Here is an 8,726-nt window from a genome sequence, read left to right on the forward strand (position 1 = left end):
TGGGTCTCTGTACTGCGCATTCTTGTCATCAATTAGATTTCAGCTGTTTTATCTCCATATGGTTATGCATTTCCTTCTGATCTAAGAAAATATTTCAGTTTCTACCTGCTGGCAAAGTAATTTTACAATTGTATACCAGTTATCACATTTTTATTAAAATTAATATGTCGATTTACAGTTGACTATGACATGAACATACAAGCTCTCTCTCAATTTCGTCCTCGACTCGTTTCTCGCTGTGCAAGCATATTTGCAACAGATTTTAATGTGTGGTTATTTTGTCTTATTTCTGATGTTGCATAAAGATATTATTTTGAAATATGACCTAGGTTGTAGTCTTAGCGACATGTTATTTTTTTCGAATTAGTGTTTTCCTCCGATATGGTTATGTTTTTCCTTCTGTTTTTGGAAAATATTTTAGCTTCTAACTGCCATCAAAATAATTTTATAATTACATACTAGTTATTACATTTTTATTGAAATAACTTATTTATATTTGCAGTTGATGGCAAGAATACACAAGCGACCCTTAACGGCACTAAATGGGAACATGTTCTCAAGTAACTTTCGTTGCGTGTCACTTCAGCGACGCTCTTGCATCAGTGATGTACTATGTGATCTGTAATATCGGACGAATGCACTTGGCGAAACATTTTGTAACTACTGGTTTTAAACTTGAACATATTGTACATACTGGCTTTAGCTCTGACATGTCAATGCCTCTTACGTCAACTGTCCAGCTAATTAAAATATGGAGTCCATTTATAGCTTAAATTGGCCATATGTGTTATCCTGTACTGAAGTATGTGTACTAATAATTCAATCTGTGTATTATATTAATGAGAGGTACGATAGTTTTCATAATTTAATATGTGTTGCGCGCAGCTGTTCACACATCAGATGATGATTTATCGAAGTTGGGCATCGTAAATAAAGGTTTTACAAATACGATAATGGGTGAGAAGTAGTCTCTCTTCAAACTGAGGGTAACGTAAATTGCTGTAAGTGATTTACAGAGACATCAGCAGGGCGCAAAGTACCAGTGTAGCAGTGAGTAAGCTACGCTGTGATGTGGTCTGCTACGGGACTAGACGTTACATCATATGAGCACCGGCGTGTATCCTGAAACTCTGGTGGAAGGCACTGTGGTTAACGGCTTGCGCGTGTTTCACATCTCCACATACAACGATTTCCATGTGCACCAGCGCAGTTACTCTTTTTTCTGCAGACAGAAACTAGCACTGATAATGATATTTAATGACGTTTCAAGTATTTAAAATCACTACCTATGTAAAAAAAGTGTAATAACCGTTCTACAGCTCAAATGTTTTTCGAAGAACGTACTGCACACGATAATCGGCGTGATTCGTAACCAACCTCACATGTATTTACAGTGGTTCTACTGAACTTCAAATCCTCTGATGAGCAAGGTGTAGTGGCTCAGTGATCTTATGACCAAAATTGATACTTCCGATGAAGGTGATAGAATTTACGTGACGGTGGAACAAACAGTCCACTTCAAGAACAACAGAGCAGCCTCAGATTGAAATGAATTTTTCCTCTGAAATTTCTAAACAACCACGTGACGAAACCTGTCAGGCTAGTAACGGCTATTTTTTATTCAAAATACAATATAGGCCTAGCTAAATTCAAAGTAGAAAACCTTAAAGTCATATTTTCAGCGCTTGACCTCTTTTGTGTTCCACTCGATGTTGTCTGTACTGCACAGGACATTAGACTTCTCCAAGGCATATTTTGTTTATCACAAAAATTGGACGTGTTATACCGCTAGTTAGTGTTCAGAAATTAGTTCAAGGTCATATGCTAGTGCCTACCGCGCACAATATTTCCGCAACTGACCGTGTTTTCAACATCAGATGAGCTGCCGAATGACTGCCGGTGGGCGTGCGCAGGGCTAGTATCCGCCCATCCCGTCCCACTTGCCTAATTTGGTGAACCTGGAGCTTCACGAGCTTTGTGAGTTGTTGCGGCCATTTTTGACGCACTCAGAAACTGATATTAGTCTTTGCTACTATAGTTACTAATATTACATTCCCTTATGCGTTTCGGACTTAGGCCATTCCCAAAGGATAAAAATATCTATATCACATTCTTAAGTACAATACAACGACACTGAATTTGTCAAAAGTGGATACAAAGTAATGGTCTGCATTACTTGATGACACTGATGAGACTCGAGTTTGCGCTCGAACATCATCAAGTGAAACGTCCCCTTAGAACAATTACACATGACTGTGCTTAAACTGACACACAATATTTTTAGCGCAACGCAATATGACTTTCAAAAATCCCTACAAAAGAATGGCCCTGACTGACATTAACCTATACCTTTCACAAATCACTTACCTCACAAAAATCTTCGTTACTCAAGCTACAGCAATACAGCGAGCGCCACTACTGCCAGCTAAATAAAAGATTGAAACCACGGAAGGCACTAACTACTGATAGGCATAGTTAGCAAATGAAAGATTTTAATATAGAACAAACAATGTATTTACCTTAATAGTCATAATATAAATAGCAGTTCATGACATCCATTCTGTACTCAAAAATCCGCCATCTCATTTCCCACATCCACCACTGCTGGCGGCTCAACTCCAACTGCGCAACGCTACGCGCTGTTAGCATCCAGCTGCCCAACACTACAATGGCTGACAACAATGCAAACTAGCCACAGACTGCACACAGCACAGCCAGTGATTTTCATACAGAGCGCTACGTAACGTTGCCAATAAGAAAATATAAACAGCCTACTTACAGAAGTAATATACACCATATATTCTATATCCATTTCGACAGATTCATTATCGTTGTGCTTAAGAATGTGTCAAAGATATTCTGAGCCTCTGAGAATGGTGTAAGGCCGAAATCGTGTAAGGCAGTATAAAATTAATAAAAGATAACGGTCACGATTAATATCAGTTTTTGAGAGCTTATAGCTGTTCATGTCATGGACTGTTCCAGTGCTCCGTCCGAGGTTTGCGCCCAGGTGCGTGTGCTATGAACAGTGTGGCCATTGGAGGTCTGCAGCACAGATATGCTGGTTGCTTGACTCCATCGACTAGTGCCAACACCGCGACGAGTGTAACAGAACTGCGACAAACAATGATCTTCCACAGTGAATCGTTTGCTTGTAGCAGAATGATATATCTATGGTTTTTCAGACAATGTTGGTTCTGCCTAAATATGGCATACCATACTGGTTCGTGCTTCGATATACAGGGTGAGTCACTAACTATTGCCACCTAGAATAACTCCAAAAGTATGACAGTAGCTGAAAGGTTTGTGGGACAAATGTTACATGGGACAACGGGGGCCATAACATGACGTTGGTTTGTTGTTGCTAGGTGGGGTCGCATCAGAGATATGAAGGTCCACTATGCTTTTATAAATGGGTTGCTATAGTTTGGTACTTATTTTCTGATAGCGGCTATCGAGACGAATCCAATTATGCGTAACAGTAAGGTCTTTGAGGGTCAACGAATGTCAAAAAGGTGGCATGAAAGACCATTTACAGAAGGTGTTCGAAGTGATGACCATTGGTATCAATGCAGCGCTTCAATCTTCTCGTTTACGGAGAATGCCAACGAAATTCAGTGACAGCTAGAGACTTATAGGCTGAAAGACGTACTCACCCTATACGTCGTACATTTAAATATGTGTATGATAAAATGAGAACAACTGGATCTTTAACGCATCGGAAAAATATCCGGCATAGGAAAGTTACTAACGACGAAACGGAAATTGCTAATCTTGCCACTGTGGTACGAGGTCGTTGTGTTAGTTCGCGTCATATCGCAAGGGAATCTGACATGAGCGAGAGTAGTGTTGTTCTTGTTCTGCATCGCCATAAATATCACCCTTACCATACCAGTCTCCACCCAGACTTAACTGGTACCGATTGTATGTGTCACATTGAATTCTGTAGATTGGCTCAACTTCAGATTCAGAGGGATGACACATTTATTAATTTGATTTTATTTACTGACGAGGCCACATTCACGAAGCATGGAAATGTTAATTTGCATAACATCCATTATTGGGCAACTGATAATCCATGTTGGCAGCGGCAAGTTGCACACCAAAACCCGTGGTCGGTGAAAGTATGGTGTGGGATTCTGGAGGACAGAACTATAGGCCCCTATTTAATCGAAGGAAATCTTAATGGTAGGAAGTACACCACATTCCTGCAAGAAACATTAGGTCTGTTATTGGAAGAAATACCTTTAGGAACAAGAAACAGAATGTTGCATCAACACGACGGGTGTCCGGTACATTTTTCCGTAATGGCTAGAAATGAGTTGCAGAGACAATTCCCAAATCGTTGGATTGGACACGAAGGAGATGTGTCGTGGCCGGCTCCTTCGGCAGACTTGACGCCTCTGGATTTTTCATGTGGGCATTCGTAAAAGCTATTGTTTATAAAGATGTTACAGCTACACCTGAAGATATGCGAGAGAGAATTGTCGGAGCATGTGCCTCTATAAGCGCCGATGTGATAAGGAATACCATTCAATCCATGATAAGAAGAGAAGATTGCAGCACTGCATTGATACTAATGGTCATCACTTCGAACACCTTCTGTCAATGCACGTTCATGCCACCTTTTTAACCTTCGTTGACCTTCAAAGACGTTACTGTTACACGTCATTGGATACATCTCGATAACCGCTATCAGAAAATAAGTACCAAACTACAGAATCCCATTTAAAAAAAAGTTGACCTTCATATCTCTGAAGTGACCCCATCTAGCAACAAAAAACTAACGTCATGTTATGGACACCGTTGCCATTTCAACTTCTGTCCCACAAGCGTTTCAGCTCCTATCACACTTTCGGAGTTATCCCTGGTGGCAATAGTTAGAGACTCACCCTGTAGATCAGACTTGTGCAGTCAGAGGTTGTCTTTGACACTACAGGTAGCGTCCCAGTTTTGGTATATAGGCAGAGGACTGTCTTAATAGCTCGTGTCTTCAGAATTCGTCTTATTTTCCAGACAGTGTGCCACTCTGGGATGAATCTCAATGTCTAAGATGTTTTCCAGCCCTTTTTTGTTTCTCAACGTTTTATAGTCAATGTTTTTGATTAGTGCTTGTCTAATCTGTTGTTTTATGCAGCTGTTCTTACAGAAAATAGTTTTCACGAGTTGCAGTTCCTTGGTAAGTCTTCCCTTGTCTGAGTCACAAGAAGTAAGCTATTTTTGAGAATTTTCGGACGCTTACCGGTAAGTTAGCAGTATGATTGTATTGGATATGTAACTTATTTCGTAGCAAATCAGCATTTTTTGTTCACAGTTATTGCCAAAGACTAGATCACCCCTGAATTTCATCCTACATCAACGCAAATAAAAGTGCAGTTCTGAAAATTTTCGGAAGTTATCATTGTCCTGTGGGTAATCTAATTTTTAGTAAACCAGCATTTATGATTTAGTTACTGTAGCAGATATTCCAGCTAAGATATTGTGTTACATTTGTAAATTAATCATCCAACAATCCACTGGTAAAATTAGTGTTTTGTTAGTGATTGACAGGATAAAGCATGCTGTGAAACATTACCAAATGTCTTCTCTGAAAACTACCTAGAACATTTAGGCCAGAACCCCACTCATGATGGAAATACATTGGATCTAATGGCAACAAATAGACCTGACCTCTTTTAGGATGTCCACAGCGAAACTGGTATCAGTGACCATGAAGCGGCTGTGGTGATAATGATTACCAAAGTACAATTTACAACTAAAACAAGTCGAAAGATATATATGTTCAGTAAACTAGATAAAAAAATCAATACTGTCATATCTCAATAAGGGGCTTGAAATTTTCAGCACAGGACAAGAGCATGTAGAGGAGCTATAGCTCAAGTTTAAAAAAATAATTGACAATGCACTGGGTATATATGTACCCAGTAAAACAAAGGGACCCTCCATGGTATACAATCACTGTAAAAAACTTCTAAAGAAACGAAGATTGCTGCCTAATAGGTGCAAAAGCATAGAGCTATAGATAGAGTGATGTTCAATAAAACGCGTTTGGCTGTCAAGAGAGTAATGCGTGAAGCCCCCAGTGACTACAGCAGCAGAATATTGTGAAATTATCTTTCACACAACCCAAATAAATTCTGGTCGTATGTGAAGGTTGTTAGTAGCAGTAAAGTTAGTGTCCAGGCCCTGGTAATGAGACAGGAACAGAAATTGAGGGTAGAAAAGCAAAAGCCGAAATGCTCAACTTCGTCTTCAAATGTTCTTTTACAAAAGAAACCTCAGGAAAATTGCCCCAATTTAATCCCCGTGCCACTGAAAAGATGAACGAAGTAAGTATTAGTGCCAGTGGTGTTGATAAACAGCTGAAATCGTTATGATTGGAGAAACCTCCAGGGTCTGATGGAATCCCTATCAGATTTCTTATTGAATTTACAGTTGATCTAGCCCCTCTTGTATAATATATTACAGATCTCTCGAACAAAATATCGTCCCCAGTTCTTGGAAAAAAAGCAAAGATCACGCCCGGCTACAACAAGGGTAGTAGAAGTGATCCACAAAACTACCGTCCAGTATCCTTGACATCGATTTGTTGTTGAATAAAAGAACATATTCTGAGCTCAAACATAATGAGGTATCTCGAACAGAATTGCCTCGTCCGTGCTAGACAGCTTGGATGTTTTTTTAAACATCCATCATGTGAAACTCAACTCACACTTTCCTTGCATGACTTGATGAAAGCTCTGCACCAAGGCAGTCAGAGAGATGCAGTACTTCTTGATTTCCGAAAAGCTTTTGAGTCGGTACCACAATTTCGCTTAGTGTCAAAAGTACGATCGTATCAGTTATCATGTGAAGTTTGTGACTGGATTGTGGACTCGTTAGTAGGGAGGACTCAGCATGTTATCTTGAATGGAGAGTGATCGTCAGATGTAGAAGTAGCTTTGGGTGTGCTCCAGGGAAGTGTTCAGACACTTGCTGTTCATGTTGTACGCTAATGACCTTGCAAACAATATTAATACTAACCTCAGGCTTTTTGCAAATTATTCATTTATGTATAAAGAAGTACTGTCTGAAAGAGCCTGCATAAATATTCACTCAAATATTGATAACATTCTAAAGTGGTGCAAAGACTGGCAACTTGCTTCAAATCTTTAAAAATGTAAAACTGAGCACTTCACAAAACGGAAAAACATCGTGTTCTATGATTATAATATCAGTGAGTCACTGTTCTAATCGGTCAACTCATATGAATACCGGAGTGTAGCACCTTGTAGGGAATGGAGACAGTTCGTAGCCTCAGTCGCAGTTCAAGCCTGTGGTAGAATGGTTCAGATGGCTCTGAGCACTATGGGACTTAACATCTGAGGTCATCAGTCCCCTAGAACTTAGAACTACTTAAACCTAACTAACCTAAGGACATCACGCACATCCATGCCCGAGGCAGGATTCGAACCTGCGACCGTAGCGGTCGCCCGGTTCCAGACTGAAGCGCCTAGAACCGCTCGGCCACACCGGCCGGCAAGCATGTGCTGGACTTCGGTTTATTGGTAGAATACTGGGGAACTGCAATCAGTCTACAAAGGAAACTGCTTACGAATCACTCGTGCTACCGTTTCTAGTATATTGCTCAAGTGTGTGGGACACGTCCCAAATAGGACTAACAGGAGATATTAAACGCATACAGTGAAGGGCAGCACGAATGGTCACAGTTTTTCTTGATACGTGAGAATGTGTCACCGAGATACTGAAGAAACTAAACTGCCACTCTCTTGAAGACAGACGTAAAATATTTCCGAGAAAGTCTACTAACAAAGTTTTAAGAACCGGCTTTAAATGATGACTCAAGGAATATACTTCAGTCTCCTACGTATAGTTCACATAGCGATCGTGAGAATGAGATTAGAATAATTACAGTACGCACAGAGGCTTTCAAAAGATCTTTCTTCCGTCGCTGCATACATGAATGGAACGGGAAAAACTCTTATCGCTGGTACAATTGGACTTACCCTCTGCCATGCACTTCACGGTGGTTTGCAGAGTATAGACGTAGATGTAGATGAAGAACGAGCATCCTGAACACTCCGTTCTTCTGTAGTGAATGGTAGCAGTTGACATCATGCAAATACAAGTCAGTATTCATCTTTGTTCTCGTGTACATCTTGACTCACCTTGCCATTTGTTTTCTATGCTTCTAGGACGTACAGAGGTCTCCATACATTTCGAATTCCAAGCTGGAGTTCAACTCAAGATGTTTAGACAGATATTCCTCTAACATTACTCTTCCATTAGGTCATATCACGTCAACGTAACTAAAGGAACGTGTCGGTTTCCAGTGGTATTGTTGCGGATGACAATGATTTTTTTTTCTGTCTGACAACATTCACTTCAGAGAGATCCACTGAATACTCTTTATTAGCCACTACCGATTTCGAAGCAATCGATGATTGCATGGATGGCAATGCTAAGAATGGGATGGACCAATGAGAGAACAGCATCGTGTGGCGAAAAATTCAAATTTAAAATAGTCAGTTTATCGTAACTTTAGATAATTGCAACTTTTCTATCTGTCATGTGACAGATGTTCACTTCTTGGGCCGCACTGATTCTTGCTTTGGGCCGCTGGTTGGACACCCGAGGTCCACGGAGCTGAAAATGCGACTGTCATCTGACGTAGTGGGCGCTAATCCTTACGGTATTCAGTGAATAGGGGCGTTGAAACCTCTATC

Source organism: Schistocerca cancellata, chromosome 1, assembly GCF_023864275.1.
Source record: "Schistocerca cancellata isolate TAMUIC-IGC-003103 chromosome 1, iqSchCanc2.1, whole genome shotgun sequence".
In the NCBI taxonomy this organism is placed as follows: domain Eukaryota; kingdom Metazoa; phylum Arthropoda; class Insecta; order Orthoptera; family Acrididae; genus Schistocerca; species Schistocerca cancellata.